This window comes from Hipposideros armiger, unplaced genomic scaffold, assembly GCF_001890085.2.
Source record: "Hipposideros armiger isolate ML-2016 unplaced genomic scaffold, ASM189008v1 scaffold_4, whole genome shotgun sequence".
Classification (NCBI taxonomy): domain Eukaryota; kingdom Metazoa; phylum Chordata; class Mammalia; order Chiroptera; family Hipposideridae; genus Hipposideros; species Hipposideros armiger.
In genome coordinates this window covers 7579448-7597404 of record NW_017731354.1, presented here as the reverse complement: position 1 = coordinate 7597404, position 17957 = coordinate 7579448, and the positions used below count along the sequence as shown (strand labels likewise).

The following is a 17957-nucleotide window of genomic DNA, read 5'->3' as shown; positions in this document are numbered from 1 at the left end:
ATTCCTAATATTACATATATAGTAACTCAATTTATCTTCAAAACAATCCTGTGAGATATGTACTACTTACTGTTATCCTCATTATATATGTGAGGATACTGAGGCATTGAGAAGTGACTTGATCAAGACCACACAGCTACTGAATGATGAAGCAAGAATTAAAAGGCAGAAAGTCTCATTATAGAAACCATGTTTTTAACCACTATATCATATTTGGTTCAAATATCATAATTTATAGAGATTAATCTGAACACAAAAGAACGTGACTTTCTCAAAATTGCAGAGATACTTAGCAATAAAGCTAGGATGAAATTCAGGTTTTTTCCAGTGCCCTTTCCAAGAGGCAGACCTAGATATGGGAGGATATGGCTGGAGGGTAGGGAGAGTCAATATCTGGTTTCTAGACCATGTACAGGTACAGGAGAAGGTAAAAGAATAGCTGAGAAAGGGTGTTTATGTGTGCATAAGTTTAATTCTTTTCCCACTGAGTTTGAAATGGAGACCTCTAAAATTAGAAATTTGGGACTGAAGCCTTAGAGAAGTCAGGGCTGGAATATAAGATGTGGGTTCTACCATTGCTTGCTTTCAATAACCTCAACTCACTGACACTACTCAGAGAACCTAGGATGATTTCCAAAGTATCTCACTTCTGTAAAGCTTTTCAATAGCTGTCTCAAAATCCCAATTTTTTAACAATACCTCTTAACAGTAGACAACAGAGAACCTGTGATCAAATATTTCTTCTGCTATTAGAATACAGTATTTTAAAACTATTCCCACAGAACATCAACATTGAGGTATTAAGTAACTGAACATTTTTAAAGTAAATCATTTCTCAATTCACACATACACACAACATACACAAGGGTAGTTCATAGACGTTTTTCAATGTTACGTTTTCTTTTTCCTTATAAAAGCAGTCGTCAAATTCTGTCAAATCTACTTAATTGTATTTTGTTTTGTTTTCCTCCTCTCAGTCCAAACAGTCCTGCGATATTATTTTCCCATTTGTTAACGATTACATTGTAGTTATGTAGCGACCCTTCCTTATCCATCGAAAACGTACATGTATACTAAAGTCTTGGGGGTGATGGAACACCAGCTTTGCAATCTTCTCTCCAATTTTTTACAAAGTAAAATAATTTCTTTGTATTTCCCTTGTGATTTTTCTGTAAGTTTGTCATAGTTTCAAAATGTAAATTGTTTAAAAGTTAAAAAAAAAAGCAAAGGCCTTTATCCCCCAAAACTTATATTCTAAATGAGATAAACATAAAAGGCACATATTAAAATCATATCCAAAATGTATAAGAAAAAGAAATCATAGGATAATATAAAGATGGTATCATATGTAATGTATTAATTATTTTGATAGCAACTGGGAAGAATATATGGAAGACCTGGACATGATACAATATTTCAATATTGGGGAAACTCAAGGATTTACACAGCTCATGACCTAATAATAGCAAGACATGATATAAATTTAGTGGGTCCAGGCTAGCACTAAAAAAATATAAAACAGAATGAAAAAGGATGGATGTCACCTCTTACAAATTTAGGAAGTTTTCATACTACCTGTTATTCCTCTTTTCTTTCATGAGAAAGGAGCAAAGAGATTTGGGCAAGAAATAAGGTGTTAAAATCTGCGTAGGGTCTCAGGTCTCTTCCCTCTCGAAGGAATAATCTTCCCACATACCCAACCCAACCCACACTGGGGAGCTCACCCATTTCAAATATTAGAGTTGTATACAAATAATTAAAATTACTGACTCACCAGTGAGTGGAAATTATAAACTTCCCAAAAGACAGGAAGAATGATCACATAGCTACTACACATCTACTATAGAACACAGGTTCCTCTATGGGGAAAAATATACTACATGGAAAAACAGAAGTTCTACTTCACGTATTTTTAAAACAATACAAAGGAATAAAGGGTCTCAAACAATAAAACAGATATAATTCCTTAGTAAGAATAAAACACAGAACAAGGAATTTTCAACTGACAAAAGTGCATTGTAGCTAAAAAATCTTCCAACCTTTTCTCAGGAGAGAGGACTCTGGCTTCAGGCCTGGGGGGCCAGGTGGATGGAGGTTCCATTGGAAGAGAGTAAAAAACAGAATAGACATAGCAAGCCTTGAGCAAGCATGCGTTTTACTGCCTAGAAAGACAATGTAAAATAACAGAAGAGAATCAATAGTGAAACCTCAAAACACCACGTTTAAGGAACTAGCAGATGAAGAGGAACTAATGAAGAAAAACAAAAAGAAACGACAAGAATGGTAAGATGAGTATCAGGAAAGAATGGGTGTCATGAAAGCCCAAAGGAAAGAGTTGGAAGCTCTGAAGTCAAAAGCAAAGTAAGTATCTCATAGTAATTTGAAATTATAAAGCAAACTTACAAGGCCTTTTAGTTCTCTTAAATTGTTTATAGCAAACCAGTGTGCTAGCTTTTAATCTCCGTAAGAAGAGTCATGATAATTATTTACTTAAAAATTCATACTAAACCAACCTTCTAAAAACAATACATTTGTAGTTAATTTTAGTTAACGTGTGAAACATTAGTGTGGTAACTTCTTTTGGTTTTTATTTGTTGCATATAACATTTTTTTCTACCAATAAAGACTTGCTTTTTAAAGAGACAAGAGGCGGAGAAACTGATCCAAGAGGATATTATATAATCTGTCAAAGTCTTCTGAGTTTTACACTTAGATTGTTTTCAGAGTTTTTGATGGAAGTGAAGCAATTACTTTACTTTGCTTTCTTCACATCTGTGAACTGCCATGTTCACAATAAAAGGCTTATTTTCATCTTGTAACCTGTTTCTACTGTAGCCAACCATGACATTCCTTTTTTTTTTTTTAGTGTCATGTATCTTGAATTTTACATTAAAAAGGTAATACTATGAAAGGTATTGTCTTCATTTTAATCATCTACAGAGCAGTTCAGGAAAATAGTAGATATTCAAAAAAGTTGTACTTTTTTTTTTTCCCAAAGAAAACCTTTTATTTAGAGAACTGACTTTTAGCACATTTAGGTTATCTGAACCAATGTTTTTCCAGGACCCATCAACTCCAAGTCAAGTAGTTGTTTTAGTCTGTTGTGGAGGGCGCAGCTCACAGTGGCTCATGTGGGGATCGAACCGGCAACCTTGGTCTTATGAGCACTGCATTCTAACCAACTGAGCTAACCAGCTGCCCCAAAAGTTGTATATTTTTTAAAATAAAAATGTATTATATGACTTACAGGAAAACACAGAAAGAAAAGAACATGTTAGAGGATACTATGGGGGTGTAATCAGCAACATCCAGAATGTGGGAAACTCTACAGACAAATGACTCAGTTTCTTCAGCCAAGAAATTATAAGAAACAAAACAAAGGGGAACCATAGACTAAAAAGAGACACAACACTAAATGTAACGCCAAAATAAAATAAATAGAAGAAAAAAAAAGAGGGCCATTAAAATACATATTAACTAAATGTAATATACGGCCCTTCTCTTGATATTGACCTGAAAAGTTTAACTGTAAAAATACATTTATTAAACTACTAGGGAAATTTTAACTTTTTGATTGTGAAGGAATTATAGTTATTTTTTTAGGTGTGAAACTGATTTTGTAGTGTTTTAAAGACAAAAATATTGGTCTGCTAACTCCTATAACTAAGTTTCATATAATCATTCCAATTTTCCTTAAGTATATGTGAATTACTCCATGATAATAATTACTGTTCCTAAAAAAAATTTACAATTTATCACCACACTTTTTAAAGTTCTAAAAAAAGAAACTTGAGAAATTAGAGCTCTCATACACATTAGAGAAACCCATTTCAAAAACCATATCATTACTAATAAACATCACAATAATGCTGATATGCACTTAAAATATCCAGTACTGAAAGTGAAATGTACCCCTTCTCTACATTAAGTCTAGATGGTTTCTCCCCACAATTACTGTCATTTATATTTCCCCTTAGTATATCACTAAAACAGTCTGCAAATATTTATAGTCTCTCTCATTCTTCTCTCCTCTCAAGATAAAAAAAAATCTAAGAGATCCTTAGCAACTCACTTTTCTTCCTCGAGTTACACAAATCCCTTTAATTTACCCTAGCCTTAGCCAACATTTTTTCCTGAAGAAAAAAATAAACTTAGGAAGCACGTTAAAACAAAGATAACAGGGAGGTGAACAGTTAGCTCAACTGGTTACAGCATGATGCTGCTAACACCAAGGTAGATGGTTCAATCTCCACATGGGCCACTGTGAGCTGTGCCCTCCCTAGGAGAGTCAACTATGCCATTGCGGCATGAAGGCAATGTGTAACCAATGGCCATGGCTATTCCCCAGTAAAATATATTAAAACAACAACAACAAAAAGGTAACAGATATCAAGAACATCAGAGAAGAACTCAGAGCTGTTCACAGATCACCGCTTCTCAAAGGACATCCTGGCAATGAGAAAATATGCAAAAATTTGTATGCCAGGCTTAATTATTAATACTAATTTTTTTAAAAGACAAAACAATAAGACTGGGTACATTTTTAATTCAAGTCATGATCAAAACTATAGGGGTAAAAACATTTCACTGGGATAATATTTTAAGTGAAATTATAAAACATTAAGTAGCTTGTCTTAACTGGGGATACTTGAGTACAGTAGTTCCCCCTTATCCATGGAGGATATGTTCCAAGACCCCGTGGTTGCCTAAAACTGTAGATAGTACCAAACCCCATATATACTATGTTTTTTCATATACACACACACACACACACAGTAAGCTGGTGCAAAAGTAATTGAGGTTTTGTCATTATTTGCAATGGTAAAAACCACAATTACTTTTGCACCAACCTAATACAAACCTTTTTACTTATAGAAAGCACTTTCCAGCTTCTCTTTGGCATATCCAAATTGCCAGCATCACTGCTCTTGTGCTTTGGGGTCATTATTAAGTAAAGTAAGGGTTACTTGAACACAAGCACTGTGATACCGCCAACAGTCAGTCTGATAACAGACAGCTACTGAGTGGCTAAGGACGAATCGAGCATACAGCGTAGGTTCACTGGACAAAGCGATGAATCATGTCCCAGGTGTGACAGTGCAAAACTATGAGAGATTTTATCACACTATATAGAATGGCATGCAATTTAAAACTTATGAATTATTTATTTCTAGAGTTTTTTATTCAACATTTTTGGACCACAGTTGACGACAGGTAACTGAAACTAGAAAGTGAAACCATGGATTAAGGGGAACTACTATCTAAATTAGATTTCAGGTGACATGTGGAATTATCAATTATCTTGGGTATGATATTGATTGTATAGAAGAATCTCCTCATTCTTAGATATATGATGAAGTATTTAGAGGTAAATTCTCATGATGACTACAATTTACTTTCAAATCATAGGGCCAAATAATAACAAATACATATATTTATGTATAAAAAAAGCAAGTATAGCGAAATGTTAACTACTGAAGTGAAAGAACATTTATTTACTATTCTTTCATTTACTTCATTTTATTTACTTTTCTGGATACTGAACATTTCTCATTAAAAAAAATTGAGAGAAAATGTCCTAATCGCTGCCATTCTGACAACTCATTGACTGGGATACACATACATGTTCATAAGACATTTCACTTCAAAGTCTGGAATTCCAAGAACATAAACAGCTTCATTTTTAAGGAAATTTTAAAACTATACAGTCATCCATCTTAACTGTTTCATAAATCAACACTATTTGAATTGATACAGAGCCTAATGTATAGATAATGACAATGATTTCTACAGTGAAAACTATTTTCTGGTCAGACAGGCTCCCCACATCCCTCATCAAATAACTTCCCGAAACTGTGCCCTGCTCATGAAGAGAACAACTTCCTTTAGATCAGGCAACAGGAGTCCCTTCCTTGGGTTGCACAACTGAAGTCTGGTTCCTTTACCACGCCCTTCCTCAGGGCTAAAAAGATGTACTACCTCTCCCCTCTTCTACAATAGAATATGCTCTAGGTGTGCAGGAATTCACCTAAAACAGTCTCTCACACCCACTTGCAGAGCCTACCTGTTCTACTCCCTAGGTTTGTTCTCTCAAGGAATTCCTTGTTTGGCAAAGAATACATACTGCCAGTGTGCATGCTTAGGCCAAAGAGATGCGGGGAGAGGTGCAGGATGGGACCAGGGGTGAAAAAAGAATGTGGAATGGCCCCTTCTGCTATAATCTGGATGGGGAACTCCAGAGAGGCCAAGAATGCTAAATTCAAACCAGTGCTTCTGTTTGTCATGGAAGGATAGAACATATTTAAGAGTTTACCGGCTTTATTTACAACACTTAAATATTTTGACATACAGTATGAGAGCTTCCATTTGTACTCTTTCCCTGGGACCCACAAATGTTAAGGCAAGCCTGCATAAAAATGAGTTAAGAAACAGTTATTGAACAATAAAAAATAAATAGGATCAGAGAATCTCCTTTAGACTATGCCACTAAAAAAGCTATGTAGAGGGCCAGCCGAGTGGCGCATTGGTTAAGCGTTGGCTGGGGACGCCAGCTCTGAGCAGCAGGGCCCCAGTTTGGAACACATGGGGGCCAGTGATGCTGCGCCCTCTACAGCTAAGATGGTGAACAACAGCTCGACCTGGAGCTGGGCTGCCGTGAATTGCCAGCGACAGCATAGGCTGCAGCACAGCTGCAGTGCGCTGCCGTAAGCTACCGTGAGTGGTTGGCAGCTGCAGTTGAGCAGCTGTCCAGTGGCTGATGACTGATCTGCCTCATCCAGGAGGAGCGCAATGATAATACCAACATGGGCCAGTGAAGCGACACCTCCACAACTAGACTGAAGAACAAAAAGGACAACAACTTGTCTGTTTCCCTTCCCCGATTCCCCAACACCGTTCCCCTTCCCCAGCTCCCCAATAAAATCTTTAAAAAAAAGGTATATGTGGGTCTCTACAAAATTCTTAAAAATCAATGATTAAAGTCCCTTCTAAGCTCTAAAAATTAAAAAAAACCACATATTTTTTTTAAATTGGGGAATTGGGAGAGGGGGACAGTGTTAGGGAATTGGTGAGGAGGACCAGCCAAGTCGCTGTTCTTCAATCTTAGCTGTGGAGGGCGCCAGTCACCATCTGGCTGCCCATCGGCAGCTCATGGCCTCTAAGCTCAAGGTGCTGTGTTACAATCTTAGTTGCGGGTGGGCGTAGCCACCATCCCATGTGGGAGTTGAACCAGCAGCCTTATTGTTAGGAGTGCACGCTCTATCCCTGAGTCATCCCGGGGAGCAACTCAGCTCAAGGTGCCCAGTTCAATCTTAGTTGCCGGTGAGCATAGCCCACCACAGATAGAACAGGCAGTCTTGTTGTTACACCAGCTGAGCCATCCTGCCACCTGTTGGCAGCTCAGCTTGGGCGCAGCATCACTGGCCGATGTGGGACTCGAACCGGCGGCCCTGTTGCTCAGAGTTCATGCTCTTAAGCTAACTCTTAAGCAACTGAGCCACTCAGCTGGCCCAAAAAAATTCTTAAAGTAGGAAATCCTTATTAAACAAGATGACTTTACAATTTACAAAGCACTTGTAAATTCACTGTTCATTATCACATTTATTAATTCAAAATGCCTGAAATATATACATACAAGTATATACACACATATTACAGATGAGAAAGCTGCAGAGAAAGCAATTTGTCTGAGACTGCTATGATAGTAGATGGCAAGGTCAAGGCTTGAACCCAGTTCGCCTGACTCCAAATTCAGTTCTTTTTCCACTTTATCCATGAAACTTACATTTGAAAGCCCACTTCCAAAAGATTTATTGTTCAACACTGGAACTGAGAACCAAATGACTGATGCCAAGAACAAAGATGAAAACTATCTAATTCCTCTCCTTCATAAATGGCTCATTTGTCTGATGACAAAAGTTCATGAATTCAACTTTCGAGTCATTACAGCTCAATTCAGTCAGTGATACAGCCACATGAGTAACATTAAAAAAGTGCTAAAATCACATGATATAAAGAAACAGAGTCAACAACATTTTTACAAAACATATAGTAATAAAGTTTGGAAATCAGAATATCTAAAAAAAAATAGTACTGATTCCTGTAATACTCCAATATCTAAGATGATTATAGATTTAACTTGAAATTATATAAAATTATTTGTCAATATTATATAATTACTAAAACAATTAAGTAAAAATATTGGATTATGTATTACAAAAATCATGCCTTTTTAATCTTTTCTCAATACCTACTTTCCTCAAATCTGTGTTCAGTTCTTAGGTGTGTGACTTCTAAGCTATGGTACCTTGAGTCCGGTTTCTTCATTTATAAATCAAGGTGCCACCATTAACATCGAAAGACTATTGTGAGGAAAAAAATGTGATGACATATAAAAAGTACCCAGCACAATGCCTATAGGGCAGGGGGTTACTAAATAATTGTTGAGTGAATTAAAATTTTGTTTCTTTCAAAAACTGTTGAGTTTATTTAAATCACTTAAACATACATTACTGAGAAATCTGAAACTATGTTTTGAATAGCCTGACTCTAATCATTTCACTCTATGACAACTAGGTGATTCCTAGCATGAGAAGCAGAGAGAAGAACAAAGCAGAAATTATTTTTCTGCTGAGGATAAGATACTCAAACAGGTTTTTTTTTAAAACAGAAGGTCATGAAGCCATAAAACAGGCTCTTGTTAATTCATTCTTCAGTTAAATAAATATCTTCTAATTGGCCTCATGGCTTGCAGTAAGCCGAATAATGGCCCCCAAAGCTATCCACCTCCTAATCCCAAAACCTGTGAGTGTTGAATTACAATACATGGCAAAGGGGAATTCAGGTTGCAGATGGAATTCAGGTTGTGAAGCAGCTCACCTTAACATAGGGGGAGATTATCCTAGATTGTCCATGGGCGCAATGTAATCTCATGGGTCCTTGTAAGTGGAAGAAAGAGGCAGAAGCGTCGTTCAATGAGAGAATGATGCAACCAGCCATTGCTGGAGCTAAAAATGGAAAGGGGCCACAAGCCACAGAATGTGGGCAGCCTCCATAAACAGGCCAAAGCAAGAAAATGAATTCTCTCCTAGTGCTTCTAGAAAGGAACGCAGCCCTGCCAACACCTTCACTGTTGCCTACTGAAGTCCAGTTCAGACTTCTGAGTTCCAGGACTGTAAGATAATAGATCTGTGTTTGTAGATACCAAATTTGTGATGATTTGTTAACAACTGCAGTAAGTAACCACTCCATAGCTATAGGTCACTCCCAGCATCAATAAACCTGTCCTCTAAGGCAACACAGGGTAGTGTGGGCTCCAGAGTTCGGCTGCTTATATCAAATCCTGGTTCTGCCATTTACTAGCTACAGAAGTCTGAGCGAGCGAGCTATTTAACCATCTCATCTTTCAAGCCCTTATCTGTGAAGAGTAGATGATAAGATGTACCTCACAGAATTATTCTGAAGGTTAAATGAGAAAATACATGTAAAGCCATGAGCATGAGTGTAACTGCTGAGTATTTATGGACTACTTGCACTTTTATTCATAGTTGTACAAATCTTCATAGGACATTTTGTACATCTACCTTGATTTTCTAAGAATCTGTCTAACCATGGGTACACAAACAATCTATGTCAAAGATGTTCATTACAGCATTCAAGAATAAACGGGTTAAATAAATGATGGCACTTCTGCATTATAAATTATTATGCAGTCATTAAAATGGTGTTTTAAGTCTTCCAACTAAGGTCATGATGGATTAACAGGAACTGGATTTACCTTCATGCTTAAAACAACTGAAAAAATAAGGCAAAATATATTTAAAAATTAGTTTTTAGACACTGGACATCAGGCAACCACGAGAGAAGGAAAACAAATGAGCTAAGACTATTGCCCCAGCTTGCCTCAAGGGCAGTTTCCAAGCTCTAGCCCAGGGAGGGCAGGAACTCAAGTGGAAATCGCACAGCCTCCCTGAGTGGAAGGAGCAGAGCTGGAAGTCCAGGGAAGCCATGGTGGCTATCTTGCTGGAGAGAGATTTGGAGGAGAGAGCTTCACAGGGCAAGATCCCCACAGGACTTCAGAAGGTCCCCTCTCTCAAGGCTTTAGGTAAGTACTAAGCAGCACTATTAGTTTGTAAAGAGGCTACCCAAGGCCCAGGAAAAACTGCCGGGAACTAGCTGAGATCTCCCTAGGGCCAGGAATAGTTCATCTTTCCATCAGCCGTAGTAGAAAATCTTGTAGTTCACAAGACACTGGATAGAGAACTCCCATGGTGATTGTGTCAGCAGTGGGGGAAAATTAATCCTAGCCTATAGATAGCTCTAGTCCAACCTAACAAAGATGAAAAACAGATCTTATAAAGATAAACCAATTTCTAAGTAACTTAACCAGGTCCCAAAACAAAAACTCAAGAATATTTATAGAAATGTGAAACTTTCCATCACTCAACATCACTCAAAAATTCACAATGTCTGGCATCCATTAAAAAACTACCAGGCATGCAAAGAAGCAGGGATATAAAACCTACATGGAGTGTGTGTGTGTGTTTGTGTGTGTGTGTGGGGGGGGGGGTCAGTCAATAGAAGCAGCCTCAGAAATAACACAGATGATATATTTAGTTTGTAATAAATTTAAGTAGATTAGAAGCTCCAAAGAAAAGGGCCAGCTTTCTTGGCTCTGCCATTTACAAAAGCTATTGGATCTCAGACAGTTGTATATTAATGTACATATATTATAACATATATATGAAGAATCAAATAATTAGATTGCCAAAACATCATGAAACAAAGAGCTAATCCAGAAATTTAGAGAAACACCTTTAAATACGATGGGTCAAGGAAATTAAATTTTTGTTTGTAAATCACTCATTCCAAATCACTTAGCTTGAGGGCTAAGTGAAAGTGCTAGAAATCAATTTAAATTGAAATTGAATCAGAAATGAAAAAGGAGCTCTGAGGGCCGGCCGAGTGGCGCATTGGTTGGGAGCTGGCTTGGGATGCCAGAGGGCCCCGGTTCGGATCCCACATATGAGGGCCAGTGACGCTGCCGTCTGCAGCTGAGATGGTGAACAACAGCTCGACCTGGAGCTGGGCTGCTGTGAGTCGCCAGCGACAGCGTACGCAGCAGCCTGTGCTGCAGTGGGTTGCCATGGGCTACCTTGTGTAGCCAGCAGCCGCTGTGAGTGGCTGTCCAGAAGCCGGCGACTGGTCTGCCTCGCCCAGGAAGAGCACAATGATGGTGCCAACTTGGGCCAGTGAAGCAATGTCCTCCACAACTAGATTGAAGAACAAAACGACAGCAACTTGTCTGTTCCCCTTCCCCCAGTTCCCCAGCACTGTTCCCATCCCCCAATTCCCCAATAAAAATCTTTAAAAAAAAAAAAAAGAGCTCTGAAATTCTAGTATAGACCAATGGGGAAGTATGACAATTTTCAATTTGAGTTCTTCAAAGGCAAAGGACCATGTCTTACTTATTTTTGCAACTTCAGTGCCAAGCATAATCTCTGTCACCTGGTAGACATCCAGTAAATACTGAACAAATATAAGCAGTAAAAAAAAATGCAACATTTCCAAAACACAGATATTATACAAAACTCAGTCATTCATACATATACAGTTTATATCTACATTCGACAAATACAATAAGGGGGTATTTTTAACACTAAAAGTATGGTTAAAACTTTAAGACACATTGAAAACTACACATGCAAAAAAAACCAAAACAAAACAAAAAACAAACCCTTGAAAAAGTATCTCAATTTGGAGACAACCAGCTATAATTACATTCTACAACACAGTACAGTAAATGTGTCCGCCCATAGTGTGGTGTCACTCTCATTTCTGATCACTCTTAAATTAGTTTAAACCAGAAATGGAACTGATAACTAGTGTGACAGCAAGCAAATCACGGCCTCTCTAATACTGTTTTTGCTTTTTGTACATGAGGCGATAGTAAAATCTTGTCCAGCTCTAAAATCCTGTGATTCCATGGAATGGTCAATGTAAACTTGTACTGTTTTCAGGTATACAAACATATATCCACGTAGAAGAAACCTTGCTTAAAGACTGTTCTCCTTTTATTATTTGTAAGGTATTACTTGCATAACAAATGTTATTATTTGTATAGCTGACCACACAGCATTACCAGATTTTATTTAACTGAAAACTGCAATCCACGCCTAATTATGTGCTTACTACCTCTTTCCATATATTGCCCATACCATATTAAAATATTTCCTTAATTTAAAATCATTTCAGTCCAATTACCCAAATAAAGAAACCTGATCACCCATATTTAAGTATTCCAAAACAACTTTATATTCATGTTATCAAAATAGGAATAAAGTTTGATGGCTCAGTAGCCCCTAACACATCATTTTCAATTTCAGACATTAATAATGGTAAGTAAACAACTTGAGTTGCCCTAAGGTATCCGGGAGCCCACCTCATCAATCAAATTAAATACAGCAAGATTTTGTTAGACCTACTTTGAAGTTTGGCTTGAATCTCATGCTCTTCACATTCTGCACTAATCCACCAATTTCTCACCAACTGCTGTCTCTTCCCCACCCTTGGAATTCACTTCCTGTTCACCTCTCCCCCCTTAAGGATGCATGTTAGAGGTCAGCAGCCTTACAGCTACTGTTAACAATTGGAGTTTCTGTTACTGACAGGCAGTGCACAGCTCAACTCTTCTACAATATAGTACATAGTTTCATAATTAAGATCATATTGTAGAACTAGTTAATATTTACAAATTTCCCAGTTCAAATAGAACATTTTAATCTAGAAGATTTCACAGAAAAGTCAAAACTAAAACAGTTTTTAACTCTAACTGGAAAAAAAAAAAGCAACTAAAAGGTTAATGTCTATACAGAATTTCTATTCTGTGTTTTGGCTTAGAGAACTAAGAATTATGAAACTTTTTTTAAGCATGTCATGCAAAAATGCAGAGATGGTACTTTATAAAAATTTTAATTATTGAAGGGGACAATCTAAATATTACTTAGGTAATTTTTCTTTTCTCTAGGGCAAAAGCAGCTGTCAAGTTTTTTAATTGTCCATAGATCTGTTGCTTTTTTGATTTAGGAAAAAATACTACTGTTTAAAAAAATATAGCAAAAAGCTTGGGATCCTCTGAGTTCAATGGGTGTGTAAGGAGAGCAAATCGCTTCCTTTAATTTTACACAGATTTTCCTCTTTTTAAAAATAATTACTTACAAAATTAGCTATGTTTCTGCTTAAGATAATTTTCAAAGATCTAATGTGTTCCAATAGATTCCTAATAAGTGGGGGTAATTCCTGGAGGAGTAAGAATAAACACTACAAATTTGAACATATAAAATTTCCTTACAGGGGCTGGCCGAGTAGCGTGTTGGTTAAGAGCTGGCTTGGGATGCCAGAGGACCCCGGTTCGGATCCCACCTATGAGGGCCAGTGACACTGCCCTCCACAGCTAAGATGCTGAATGACAGCTCAACCTGGAGCTGGGCTGCCGTGAATTCCCGGCAACGGCGTAGGCTGCAGCCCCTGCTGCACAGTGGGTTGCCATGGGCTACCGTGTGTAGCCAGCAGCCAGCGAGAGTGGCCAGCAGCCTCCAGGAGCGGCTGTCCAGAAGCCAGTGACTGATCTGCCTCGCCCGGGAAGAGTGCAATGATGGTGCCAACTTGAGCCAGTGAAGCAACATCCTCCACAACTAGACTGAAGAACAAAAGGATAGCAACTTGTCTGCTCCCCTTCCTCCAATTCCCCAATAAAAATTAAAAAATATATATATATATTTCCCTATAAAAATCAAAGATTTCTTTTTATCTTTTCCTCACCAAGACTCTACCATCATCACCATCACCTTCTGGGGGGGAAAAAAAGCCATATAATTAAGGCTTGGATGCTTAATAGAATATATTTCAACTATCTGGAAAATGTACTCATCTATATTTCCTTGATGCTGTTGGATAGCAGAGAACTTGTCATATTTCTTTACCTTTCTTCATTATTTGTAATCGTCATTCAGGAACTAAATAGGCAATATGAATCATATGTCCTATAGTAAACCCAAAAATTACAACCACAGGTCCTTAACAATTGAAAAGAACCTACCAATCAATATAGTCCATTTTCTACCCATGACAGGAATTCCTTGTGACACATCTGAGACATTCCATCTCCCCAATCTCAGTGAAAGAGCTTTATTTCAAACTTCTTTATTATACTACATGATAATCTGCTTTTCTGTGACTTCCACTTAGTACGCCTAATTCTGCTCTCTAAAGTCCTTTCAACATTTGAAGAAAATTATCAGGTTTACTTTTGAGGCATTAGTTGTCATCATCTTAAATACAATCATAAAAAAAAATGTCAAAACACTTTTGGAAGCAATAACTATTTCAGCTTACTTTTTTTGTTTGTTTGTTTGCTTTGGGTTTTTTTTTTTTCCTCTGGCAATGGATAAACTATTTGCCAGTATAACCTGAAAACATGAGATGCATAGTCTTCCACATTTAAAGGTTCTAAAGCAAGTTTTTGCCTCATCAGTAAGGTAGACTTTTGAAGGGGGAGAGGGTGAGTAGGGAGAAACCATTTAGAATATTATTAGCTATTACGATGCATTAACATACTTTGAAGTACAGTGAAAGTGGTTAAGAACACATACAAAGGCGTCAAATTTTGTTTGAATCCAGCCTGGCCACTGGCTGTGTGAAATGGGGTATATTAATAAATGGATTGTTGTGAGGAATCAATGTGTTAATAATAATATATGTTAAGTATTTAGAACAGTGCTTGGCACAAAGAAATGCGTTTGTTAGTTATTATCATTTTTGCTATTACTATGCACCTACTTTAAATTGAATTTTTGTGGTAATACATTCAAGAAAAATCTAAAGATATTTTAATTACCTTGATTCAGATTTTCACAGCTCTCAGTAATAACCTTACTTTTATATGGTACTTTAGCAACCATATAATGGCAAACTATTCAGCCATTCAAAATCATTTTCAGAAGAATATTTAATGACATAAAAAATGCCTGCATGTATTAATTGGGAGATTAAAAAAGCAACTTGCCAACCTCATAAACTATATAATGTCAACTTTGTTTCTTAAAATATATAGGCAGAGGTCAGGAGAGAGACAGGCAACAGATCTCACTGGAAACTTATACAACAAAATGTCAACAGTAATATCTTTTGGTAGTGATGTTGCAAGTAACTTATTTTTCACCAGTTTGTTTTCTATATGGTCCAATTATTTTATAATAACCATGTATTAATTTTTTCATCAGAAAAAAAATCCAATTATTTTAAAATGTGCCTTACATAGGGTGTTCAAATCTGTTTCTCTAAGTTTTTTTTCTAAAGCTTGTAAGTAATGTAAGTTTCTCTACCTCTGGGAAATACAGGAAACAAAAATTGAAAGTAGTAAAATAAAGTAATAAATTCATCAAAATACAAAAGCCAACAAGGAATTATGTATAATTATATGCATCCCAAAAGTCTATTCTTTTGATTGCTATTTCGGCTATCCCACATGTTTTTCACGGCTATCAAACTTTTCCATTAAATTTAATTTACAAACACTGGGAGGTCACACAGTGATCCCTGTTATTTCCACTTCACAAATAAGATAAAAACAAAAGATTTTGTTACAAAATAGCAGAAAGTATTTGTCATAAGAATGAAATTTATAGTATTAGTGTATTAAAATTCCTTTGCTCTAAAAATTAGAGATGAAAATAAGCTAGTATTTTCTCTATTATGTTTTGTGAGTACTTACATTTAGAAACACTTGGTGTAGCGTCTCACCTTTTTTCTTTTCTTTTTTAAGTGGTAAAATTCTAGAGTCAATTACATAAGAAATGTTCTCAGCAATATTCACTGTTTTTAATGATCGATAGACTTTATTATATGCACAACCACCCCACCTCAGTTGGGGTATAAGAAAAAGTGAGATTTAGAAATAATTCTTACATACCGAAAATTTTCACTAAAGTTTTGTAGAATTCTAAATAGAGTGACTTCCATGACTTTTTAAACAGTAGACTAAAGAATATATTGTTTTGCCTATAACAGATATATCTCATTTTTTTTATTTTGGTAGAGCAAAAATGTTGCCACTTTATTATTTTTTAACCTCTTAACTTCTATACATATTTAACAATGTTAATGTAGTCTGAAATGAGATTACTGCAATTAAGAGTTTTTTTACCAAGTGGCTAAGTTGGTTAAGAACTCACTCAAGAGTGCGAGCTCTGAGCAACAGGGCTGCCGGTTCAATTCCCGGCCTGAGCTGAGCTGCCAACAGGTGGCAGGATGGCCCAGCTAAAAAAAACCAAAAAAAATGTTTTAAAAACCTAAGAAAAAATTTGTTTCCATAGAACTTGGGGAAAACACCATAATAATATAAAAACTCCTCATTAATATAACATTTGGCAATGTAGTAACCATAATCATCAAGAACATGCCAAAAATTACACAGGCAAAAAACTTATGTTCTGCCAAAATTTGTCATACATTATATATATTAAGTCATTTGAATTTCACATTATTTAGGATATGTGACCTATATAATTCAGTACATATATAAAACCTATATGCAATCCCTAATCATCATAATCATAATAATAATTCCGTCACTTCTCTACTAATCCATCTCTCCTCTTCACTCCCACAATCAACAACTCCCAAATATCACTTTCAACTCAAATAAATAATAGGAAACTTAGGAACTTTCGGTAAGTCAAAAAAGTATTCCAAACCGACTGCCCTTGATCAGTTTTTGAACATATAAGAAGAATAAGAAGTTAGCAAAACAAACTCTGAAACAAAATGGTGAGCAGGTTTCAACAAAGTCTCCTGAATTTATCAGTGCAGAATAAGGTGACTTATGAAAGGTTGCTTATGATGGGTCTGAAAAGAATTTCTCTCAGAGAGTACAATATTCTAATATATGCTAGCATTAGGGACTTTATCGTCCATTCATTCCAAATCTATCAAAGGGAGTCTTTAATTCTTTTTAAAGCCAGTAGAACATATTTGGAAAAACATGAAATTTAAAATAAATTAAAATTACAAGGCCTTAGAAAAATAAAATTAAAGGAGGAAGTTAATAAATTTCAGGCTTCATGGCTTCAATTATATGCTGGACAAAGTGATTAGTCAAACTAGTCAGAAGTCTACATAGAAAGGGAATAGATTCAATCAGTAGAGGTTTTTCCCAGAGTCCAACTAAGATGCTTGACCCTCTTCCAGCAGAGGGAGCAAAATCATAATATTCGAACTCAGGCCGCAAAAAGAAGAGGACAGAAGGGTTTAAAAGTGCCTTTTAAATATCTTAAAATCTATCTAGACATTTTTTTAAAAGCACTGAAAATACCTTTTGAAACAGAACTAAAAATCAACCCAAAGGAAAAGACAGATTTTATTTTTACAAACACTTCAAGGTTTTGAATGAGAAAATAATCCCTAAATATTTAATTTCAAAAACTGTGGCATACTTTGTTGTTCACCAAATCTCACAGGTAACCAAGGTATTGAAACATTATGAATCCTTAATTTAACAAGGTTTCAAGAAAATGATAAAATAATGTATTAAACACATTTGTATTATAGAAGTAATTTATTCACATGACAAAAAAAAACGACAGAAAACAAAGGAAAGTATAATTTTATTACCCTAAAAATCTATTTCCTCCCAGTATCTTTTCATATGCATATTTTCATACTATAAAAAAGTATTATTATAACATTTATTTAGTGCTTACTATATAACTAAGCACAGTTCTAAGCACTTTTACATGTTATAACTCTTATAATCCTTACCAAAGCCCTATTACATCCTATTATTATTCCACATGTAAAGATGAAACAAGTGAGACACATAGAAGTTATATAAATGGCTAAAATGTTACACAGCTAATAAATAACAGGAGCCAAGATTCTAACCCAGATAGACTGGGTAACAG

The 17957-nt window shown here is 36.1% G+C and overlaps 1 protein-coding gene across 1 annotated transcript in view; it reads right to left on the bottom strand.

Annotated features, from left to right (window-relative positions):
- CHD9 (chromodomain helicase DNA binding protein 9) overlaps positions 1 to 17957 on the bottom strand; it is a 135656-nt gene that overhangs the window by 100207 nt on the left and 17492 nt on the right. The window lies entirely within an intron of this gene.